General features: G+C 43.3%; 1 long non-coding RNA gene across 2 annotated transcripts in view; it reads right to left on the reverse strand.

Moving 5' to 3' along the window:
- Positions 1-1,844: 1,844 nt before the first annotated feature.
- LOC115029061 overlaps positions 1,845-10,634 on the reverse strand; it is a 16,676-nt gene continuing 7,886 nt past the window's right edge. For both annotated transcript variants that reach the window (XR_003834627.1, XR_003834628.1), the window contains exons 2-3: positions 2,876-3,224; positions 1,845-2,793 (exon numbers count right to left, since the gene is read on the reverse strand). This is a non-coding gene — a long non-coding RNA (uncharacterized LOC115029061). The remainder of the gene's footprint in view (positions 2,794-2,875; positions 3,225-10,634) is intronic.

The raw sequence follows: 10,634 nt of genomic DNA on the forward strand, positions 1-10,634 counted from the left end.
CCAACAAGTGCTTGCTGACAGAAGCCTGATGTAGCTGTCTCCTGAGAGGCTCTGCCAGTGCCTTACAAAGAAATGAATGCTCACAGTCATCCACTGGACTGAGTACAGACTCCCCAGTGGAGGAGCTAGAGAAAGGACCAAAAGAGCTGAAGGGGTTTGCATCCCCATAGGAGAAACAACAATATGAACCAACCAGTACCCCAGAACCCCCCGGGACTAAACCACCAACCAAAGGGTACCCATGTCTCCAGCTACATATGTAGAGAGGATGGCCTTGTGGGACATCAATGAGAGGAGAGGCCCTTGTGACAGCTTGATGCCCCAGTGTACAGGAATGCCAGGACAGAGAAACAGGAGTGGGTGGGTTAGTGAGCTGGGGGGGGGTAGGATAGAGGGGTTTTCAGAGGGGAGATGAAGAAAGGGGATAAAATTTGAAATGTAAATAAAGACAATATCTAATAAAAAAATTAAAAAAAAAAATAAAACAAGTGGACCTAGCAGAATGAACTCACACCTCTCCTGTCACTTTACCCTCTTCCTCTGCCTCCCTCAGACTGGGCACATGAAGGACAGAGGTGTCCTTCTCTTGAAAGAACATTTTACCATGAATTAAGTCTGTTATATAATGCCATATATATTGTTGGGCCCCATTTTGGGTCTGGTTGGGCCTTGAGGACCAATCCCGAGCCTGGCTCATGTTTTGAGGCCTGTCTCAGTCACTTCCGTATAGGGATGACTCAGCAAGACCTCTTTGGTGTTGCTTCTGTCCTACCATTGATGATGTAGAGCTATGCCATTGGCCCTGTCGGTCACTCCATACCCTCCATCACTGTTCCCCTGCCTCCTACTCATCTTACCCCACCAAAAATCCCCCTATGTTCTGAACTTATATAATTATGTAAGAGGCTGATGTCATAAAATTGAGTTCCTGCTTCAACAAGACTCCAGGCTGTGTATGATTCTTTTGGGTCATCAACACTAACCATCCTCCTCAGCCCTGTAGAGACCCGGCAGGACCCCTCTCCTCTTGCCTGGACCTGCCAGCAAGGAGCCAGATAGATATAGATAGATGTAGATATAGATATAGATATGGATATGGATACGGATACGGATACGGATACAGATACGGAAAAAGATATAGATATATAACACAACTATGCACAAGGGCCTAAATATACCCATAGGTGAAAAGTTAATTGGAGGAAAGGGGAACCAGAAAGCACCTGAGGGGTACTGAGGCTGTTCATCAGCATTTTTTGCATCCTGTTTGGACACAAGCTGATGAACCTGGGGTCTAACACTGCACTGCCATTCAATCTTGGCCATCAATGGACTGAAACTCCTAATTTATGTCCTGTTCTGAGGNCCCTGAGCAGGCCCAACTATTTCTGTTTTGGTTCTAATCAGGGGCGTTGTTTATAGCTCCTTGCTGGAACTAGCCTTCAATCTAACACAAGAACAGTGTGTCTTTGCTAAGGAAATCCTGAGTACACAGGCTGGTTAATGTCCTCTAAACACAATCTATCCACCACAAGAATGGAGGATCCATCTGGGGAAAAGGAGGAGGTAGACCTGGGATTATCCCTGCACCATCACTTTTCAGCAGTGTAGATGGCTCATCACAGAGAACAGAGCCTTGTGGCAGGGAGATGTGCTCAACCATTGGACATGAGGCCCTCTCAGGTTTCAGGGCCAAGCTGATATCCCTGCCAGGGATGCTTATAGTGGTAATTCTCAACCTGAGGGTCATAACCACTTTGGAGGTTGTAGATCAGATATCCTGCATATCAGATATTTACATGATGATTTAAAACAGTAAAATATTTACAGGTTGGAGGCAGCAATGAAGTAATTTTATGGTTGAAGTTTCATCACATCATGAGCAACTGTATTAAAATGTTGCAGAGTCAGGAAATTTGGAAACCACTGGCTTATAGGAAGAAGATGAGGCAGGAAGGCCAAAAGGGCAAGTAACTATGTAATGCTATAGTGTTTTGATCAGTGACTNCTGCTTACACTGAGTGAATTGTACATAGAATCCCAACATTACTTAAACATGAAGTCTATAAGAAACAGCTTCAAACTTCAAACAGGTCCATGTGTGCCCTGTACCCAGGGGCTGACAACAGTCTCAGTGTCTACTGTGGTGTTCTTAGCCATGGTCNGTGGTATTCTTAGCCACCCTGCAAGGAAGGCACCATCTGGAATCTGGGGAAAAGTCTTCTCTTTTGTCTGTCATTTATGTTTTTAGGGTATGTGCTCCATGAACATAAATTGAATATGCCCAGGAGTGTGGTGCATGCTTTGTTTAGTGCCCATGCTTTACTTGCTGGAGCAGGATGTGGCTTCCCAAATAGGATGCCAATGCTCTCCTCATCCCCTTCAGGTAATAAACCTTTCTCCTCTCTTTTGTCTCATCTCTGCTTAGTTTCTCTTTCACTCACTGCCAGGAGGACCCTTGGTGTTTGTCTTGCATTTAGACAATCAGTGTAGCCCACACTGCAGGTATCTACCATGCTGCTCTCTACATTTCTTCTGCATCAGTGACATGACCTGCTGGGCCTACACAGTTGTGCCTACTTCAGGACAGTGAAAGCCCTTCAGGGATAGAGAGTTGGTGGTGGACTTACTCCTCATATGCACACTAACAAGTGTCCTTGGTAGGGAACGGGAATATGGATTGCCCTTCCTCAAGTTGTCCCATCCAGGGGACAGGTGCCAAGGTACATTCAGCTCTCAAGGCTCAGTTGAAACACTTTCGCATCCTGTTCAGGAATTTTGTTGCAGCTTCAGCTGGAAAAGAGAAGACATGACCGTTCAGCCTAATAAATGTGCAAATGGAGCCAAAGGGGCCTATTTCCCTTGGGTGGCTCACCTGGTGCTGGAGGTCCAGGTTCTAGGACATGTTGCAAACCCAAGTCAGGGGTTGGGATGAGGGAACCGTTCTTGACCAGCATGACCAGGACATCAAGGCTGGAGCTCCTGGAAACTGATGNAGCATAGATCTAGTAGCTAAATTCCAGCAACTGGAGGAAGGGCACAGGCACTTATATCCAGGTTGCATTGTTGGCTGGAGGGTGATCAGTCATATGTCCCCTTGAAGCTTGAGCCTGGCTCCTTCCTAAACCTCTCAGTCCTTGTCAGGATACTCCCTCCTCCCATGGTTCAACATCCACAGAGATGGGCCTTTTCTCCTTCATCTCTTGAGAGACACAGGAAACAGACTGTTGGAAAGGTTAAAATACATCACTGATGCAGTCCTGAGTAGCCCTCAGCAGTATCAACAGCATCCTATATCTCTCTTGTAAACACATTGTGGGCCGGGAAAAGCCATTACCCATGTGTGCCTGGCCAAAGAGAGGTGGGAAAGGCCTCCTCTAGAATCTGAGCATGCTGAGTAATTATGAAGGACGGATCAGTTTATGACAAGTCCAGCAACTGTGGGTCCCTCCACCTGGTCACAGAACTGTTCACCTTTACAGGAAGGTCAGGAGTACACTCAACTCTGCATTCCTTCCTTGCAACCTTAACTCTCTAGGAAATTGTCTAAAACATGCCAGCAGGCTCTACCATCTTCCATGTGTTCAATGTGTCTGACAGCAAGTTTGCTTCTCCTTACTGAACAGAAATCACAGCATCAAGATTGAAGGCACAAGCACGTATGTGAACATGCTGCACCTTGCCACTGCCCAAAAGTCATGTCTGAAATACACCCTCTTCCAACATGGTTCAGTAGATATGAGAACCAGCAGGGCAAACCTGCCAACACACACACACACACACACACACACACACACACACACACACATGCTGATAGCTATGATACCATGCTGCTGCTGCCCCCCTATACTGCTAGGAATGGAACTATGAAAAATGGAGGGAAGGCTTGTCAGAAGATGCATAACAACTCCTGAAACACAACAGTAATATAGCAGAGGGTGGAAGTGTGTATCAGGATGCCCAGTGTGCTCTGAGACGTGGCAGAGGATGTGAGTTAGCTACAGGGATCAAGGGAANCCAATAGGCTCTGATATACTAGTGTATATGGGACAAGCTGGGCAGCTGGGGAAAGGCTGGATACCTAGGAGTTTCTATGGGAAAAGAGGAGGGCAGTGTCCAACATGGCTTGAAAATGTGCAATGTGTGCAGATGGAAATGACTGGGAAAAGGGGANCATGCCTCCCTAGGTCCTGTCCCTNCACACTTTGTGTATTGGGTAGGTCCAGTAGGACCTGACACTATACACAGCCCAGTGGTGGCAGGAGGAATGGTTCCTGATTCTTCAGACTGCCTTGAGTTTGGTAGTTGAATTCCTAACAAGACCAGATCTTAGCAGTGAACACAGGAGGTTAGGAACAGCAGGGTCTGATTCCTAGCAATGTATGTGAGGTAGGGGGGGTCTCACAGGGTATAAGACTTAGTATTGTATGTGCGGTGAGGGACAGTGGATTTACCAGCATAGACCAAAACATAGCAGCATCTTTATGAGTGATGGGTACAGTGAGGGAATGTGTCCAGCAGGGTCAGATAAAAACCCATTACCCAATAGTGAAGCATCTGTTTTATGACAGTATATATAGGGATCTAAATGCTTGCCAGCAGCACCTGGAATCTAGCAGTTTATGTGGGGTAGGGTCCAGTAGGTCCTGAGTTATGGAGGGTTGTATTCACCCAGGTATATGTAGCTGGTGTTGATAGCTTCCAGTGTATATGGTGTATCTGTGAGGGAGGTGTCAGCAAGGTCTGCAACCTACAAGTTTATAATATTTATAATATCCACTCTCCCATGCTGCTGCCCCAAATACAATGATAATTTTCAGTCAGGGTTGGACACACTCATCTAGAACCCATGTAATGTTTAAGATGTTAGGACTCAAAAGACAACACACCAGATTGCCTACACCACTTACTGTACCAGATGACAAATGCTACTCCCTGCTGCTATCTGAAAAACACAAGCAAGCTATCAGGCCCTACAGCTTGTCTCCTGATGAAGCCCCACATATAATACCATATTGAGATCTTTCTGAACACTCTCCACCATCCACATGACACACACTGAGGTTTGAAGCCCTCTAAGACATCTCCACTATCACGGACAACTGCTAGGCTCTAGGTCCTGCTGCACTCACCTTTCCCCTTTCCCACAGCCCTAAATACACTGCTTTTATCAGTCCATGCTGGGTGCCCACACACACAGTGCTATTTTCAGGCAAGGATGTCCATTCAGTCAAGGATGGACACCTAAAGCCACCTTCCCACATAGCATTCACATGTCTAGGCCTACCTAAATACCTCTTCCCTGAAGATACCACTCCACACACAGTGCTAGCTATCTGACATTACTAGAAATCCCATTGATACTGCCACACAGCTTGGCCTAGGAGACAGCATGCTGGCATTGTACACACATAGACTTTTGAGGGGCTATCCATCAAGACTGATGTCCTAAGTTTATCCAGCAGGGCCTATGACATAGTAGATTATAGTCTGTGACAGGAGTACAGGAGTCTCCATCAAGGCCTGATAACTAATGTTGTAGGTGCTGAATGGGGCTGATGTCTAAGAGGGTCCTGACACTGAGAAGGACATGTGAGCTTCATTAATGTGAGGCAGTCAAGCAGGGCCCAGGACATAGCAGTGAGTTGATGGTACAGTGGCAGGGAGTATCCATCATGGCCTGATGACTATCAGTCAATATGAGGTTTTGTCAGGCATCATGACCAGATACACAGAACTAATGTGATGCATATGTTGGTGACCTGTTCAGCATGCTTCAATACCCAGCAGTCTGCATGCTGTATGGTGGGAAGTCGTGCATGGCCCAATATTTAGGAATGTATTCAAGGCACTGGGGAGGTTGTACAGTAATTCTTGGTGCCTACAAGTACAAGTGCTATTTAACAGTGCATTACACCTGGGGTAAATGCCAGGACAGGAGGTGTCCTGCAAGATGTGAATCTAGCAGTATAAGTTGGTTAATGGCAGGGGGTGGAATGACCAGCAAGCCCTGATACCTGTCCCTGTATTTCTGGTGGCAATGTGGTTAGGGGAATGCCTAACAGGTTCTGGTACCTGGCATTGTATATGAGACAGCAAAATAGCTGCTGCCTAGCCAGGAAAGATGTCTAGAAATCTATATGTTGATTGTCCTTCAGGTACTTGAAGTAACAATGTATATAGGGTGTTAATGTAAGGCTGTAGGAGATCAAGTCCTGTTGTTCACCCCACCCCACACTGACAAAACAGTGCTATGATCAGATCCAGTAGAAAGTCCCTCTCTGCCACACATAATATTTTGGGAATCTGGTGTCACCATAGCACACACTATACCACTACCACCCTTGAACTATTGCCCAGAGGTACCTTTGCTGGCCAGGACAAATACATACAATTTCATGTGCCTGTGTGCAATGTTGTTCTCATGGCATAGTGAACTGAACACATTATCTGTGTGTGGATGTGCTGAGCCTGCTCCTCCTGAAAACTGTCAACCTTCTGTGGCTCAAAACATCTCCCTCTGCTGTACATTCTATCACCATAAAGATGCGTTTTCTGATGTGGAGCAGCTTCATGATGTTTGGATGGTCCAGACGCTTAATTTGTCAATTTTTGTCCTGTTGTCTGTGTCATTTTTCTAACCCCTTTCAGAATTCCTGACAGCAGACCACACCTCTTTGTGGAGATGGCAGAGCCATGTAAAGCTGCCTTTACTGAGGCTCCTGAGGTGACCCAACAGGGTCACACTTTCAGAGAGCCTGACCTCCAGGTCCAGCTAAATCACTGCCTGCTCTCTTCACTTCCCTGCAAGCCCCTTGACAATTTCCACCTAATATAAGCTGACAAACAATGAGATGAAAACCATGGAATTACAAACAAGAGAAGCAGGTTTGGAAGAAGCCTTACTGTTCTAAATAACCACATAGAAAAGTAAGAGAGAGGTAAGATGGCCCCATAGTGCACTTCTGGGTCATAGAAAACTAATAACACAACACTGGAAGTTACTGGGACCAGCAGGATTCAGGCACCCAGGAACTCCACCTACCAGTGGCACAGGTTCCTTTCAGTCTGGGCCCATGCCCTTAGCAGACCTTGAGTATAAACTACACAGCCAGTCCCACAACACCCAGAGGAATCTTCACTTCCAGGCTCTCTAACAACCCTAGGATAGCAGGTTCACAGGTTTGCTGGACTGCAGGATCGCAGAATCATAGGATAGCAGGATTGCAGGATCACAGGATCACAGGATCCCAGAGGCAGCTTGACTACCAGAAGCTCTGACACATCCAGGATCTCACAATCACAGTATCCCAGAATCACGGGATTTCACAATCACAGGATCCCAGAGACAGCAGAACTCTGAGTAGTTCTGACACAACCAGGATCACAGGAAGGACAGGCTCCAGTCAGACATAGCCAGGGTAGGTAGCACTAGAGATAACCAGATGGAGGGAGGCAATCATAAGAACATAAGCAATAGAAACCAAGGTTACTTGGTAGCATCAGAACCCAATTTTCCCACAAGAGCAAGCCCTGGATACATCATCACATCAGAAAAGCAAGATTTGAAACTAAAATCACTTTTCATGATAAAGATAGAAAACTTTAAGAAGGACATAAATAANTCCCTTGAAGTATAGCAGAACACAGGTAAACAGGTAGAAACCCTTAAAGAGGAAACACAAAAAATCCCTTAAAATACAGGAAAACATGATCAAACAGGTGAAGGAAATTAACAAAACCATGCAAGATCTAAAAATGGAAATAGAAACAATAAAGAAATCACAAAGGGAGACAACCCTAGAGTTAGAACACCTAGGAAAGATATCAGGAGTCATAGATGCAAGCATCACCAACAGAATACAAGAAGAGAGAATCTCAGGTGCAGAAGATACCATAGAAATCATTGACACAACAGTCAAAGAAAATGCAAAATCCAAAAGGATCCCAACCCAAAACATCCAGGAAATCCAGGACACAATAAGAAGACCACACCTAAGGATAATAGGTATAGAGCAGAGCAAAGATTCCCAACTTAAAGGGCCAGTAATAACTTCAACAGAATTATAGAAAAAAANTTCCCTAACCTAAAGAAAGAGATGCCCATGGACATACAAGAAGCCTATAGAACTCCAAATGGATTGGACCAGAAAAGGAATTAGTCCTTTCACATAATAATCAAAACACCAAATGCACTAAACAAAGAAAGAATGTTAAAAGCCGTAAGGGAAAAAGGTCAAGTAACATAGAAAGGCAGACCTATCAGAATTACACCAGACTTCTCACCAGAGACTATGAAAGATCCTGGGCAGATGTCATACAGACCCTAAGAAATCACAAATTCCAGCCCAGGCTATTATATCCAGCAAAACTGTCAATTATCATAGCTGGAGAAAACAAGATGTTCCATGACAAAACCAAACTTTACACAATATCTTTCCATAGATACGGCCGTACAAAGGATAACATGGAAAACACCAACACAAGGAGGGAAACTACACCCTAGAAAAAAGCAAGGAAGCAATCTTTCAACAAACTTAAAAGAAGATAGACACAGAAGAATAATTCTACCTCTAATTACAAAAATAACAAGAAATAACAATCACGTTTCCTTAATATCTCTTAACATCAATGGACTCAATTCCCCAATAAAAAGACATAGGATAACAGACTGGATATGTAAACAGAACACAGCATTTTCTGCATACAGGAAATCCATCTCAGTGACAAAGATAGACAAGACCTCAGAGTAAAATGTTGGAAAACCATTCTCCAAGCAAATGGTTCCAAGAAACAAGCTGGAGTAGCCATTCTATTATCAAATAAAATCAACTTTCAACCAAAAGTTATAAAAAAAGATAAGAAAGAACACTTCATACTGGTCAAAGGAAAAATCTACCAAGATGAACTCTCAATTCTTAACATCTATGTTCCAAATGCAAGGCCACTCACATTCATAAAAGGAACTTTACTAAAGCTTAAAACACACATTGTACCCCTTACAGTAATAGTGGGAGACTTTAACACTCAACTCTCAGCAATGGACAGATCATGGAAACAAACTAAACAGAGACACAGTGAAGCTAACAAGTTATGAACCAAATGGATCTAACAGATATTTATAGANCATTTCATCCTAAAGCAAAAGAATATACTTTCTTCTCGGGCCTCATGGTACCTTCGCCTAAATTGACCATGTAATCAATCACAAAACAGACCTCAATATATATAAGAAGATTGAAATAATCCCATGCACCCTATCAGATTATCACAGACTAAGGCTGGTCTTAAATACCAACAAAAACAATGGAAAACACACATACACATGGAAACTGAACAACACTCAACTCAATGACAACTTGATCAAGGAAGAAATAAAGAAAAATTAAAGCCTTTTTAGAATGTAGAGAAAATGAAGACACATCATACCCAAACTTATGGGACACAATGAAAGCATTGCTAAGAGGAAAACTCAAAGCTCTGAGTGCCTCACAAAAGAAACTGGAGAGAGCTTACACTAGCAGCTTGACAGCACACCAGAAAGCTCTAGAACAAACAAAGGCAAATACACCCAAGAGGAGTNGATGGCAGAAAATAGTCAAACTCAGGGCTGAAATCAACCAAAAAGAAACAAAAAGAACTGTACAAGAATCAACAAAACCAGGAGCTGGTTCTTTGAAAAAATCAACAACATAGATAAACTCTTAGCCAGACTAACCAGAGGGCACAGAGACAGAATCCAAATTAATAAAATCAGAAATGAAAAGGGAGACATAATGAAATATATCTTAAAATAATTATTCTATGTGTGGATTATTAACAGGTGGAAATATTAAAATGATGTTTTACAAACATCATGGAAATATTATTGATAATTTTTTATCACAGTGCTTGAACTTAGCATTTTCTTAATGTTTAACTTCAGTTTTTTCCATTTTAAAATTTTTAAACAATATTTACTGATGAAATAATTTCTCTCCTAGAAACACTGATAATCTTTTTTAAGCAAACTTATATGTAGACCCTGTACACAGACATATAGTGTGTTTTCAATACCTATGTCAGGTGGTATCATATAAAGGCTTTTGAATATATTTCTCAATGATTCATTTTTCATATTTTATGCTCTTATACTATGAATAATTCCTAAAGAACATTTTGTATGTTTTGAAACCATTTAGTATTCAATCTTCAGATATGGGCAGTATTAGATGTTCATTAATGATATTTTTAGGGTATGTAAGGCTCTGAATATAAAAGTTGAACAAAATTTTTGTATTTGATTCTCAAAATACTCATTATTAATATGTTTGATGTATGTAACACATTTAAGTCATAAAAAAATTTAAGATTAAAAAAAAAAAGGAGGGTTCCGGGACTCCACCGAACTTAGGAACTTAGTCTGCACAGGTGAGAGTGTGCACCACAGAGGCAGACAGCTTCTGGGACAGGCGGGAGCCACAGAGCCGCTGAGGCAGCACTCTTTTCTTCGGGTCGCAGACATCTGGCACCCTCCCAGCCGAAGGACAGTAGTCCGCACGGCACGGGAGCCCTCTGCCTCAGGAGCAGGGAGCGCCATCTTGGATCCAGGACTCCACCGAACTTAGGAACTTAGTCTGCACAGGTGAGAGTGT

Source organism: Mus caroli, chromosome 13, assembly GCF_900094665.2.
Source record: "Mus caroli chromosome 13, CAROLI_EIJ_v1.1, whole genome shotgun sequence".
Taxonomy (NCBI): domain Eukaryota; kingdom Metazoa; phylum Chordata; class Mammalia; order Rodentia; family Muridae; genus Mus; species Mus caroli.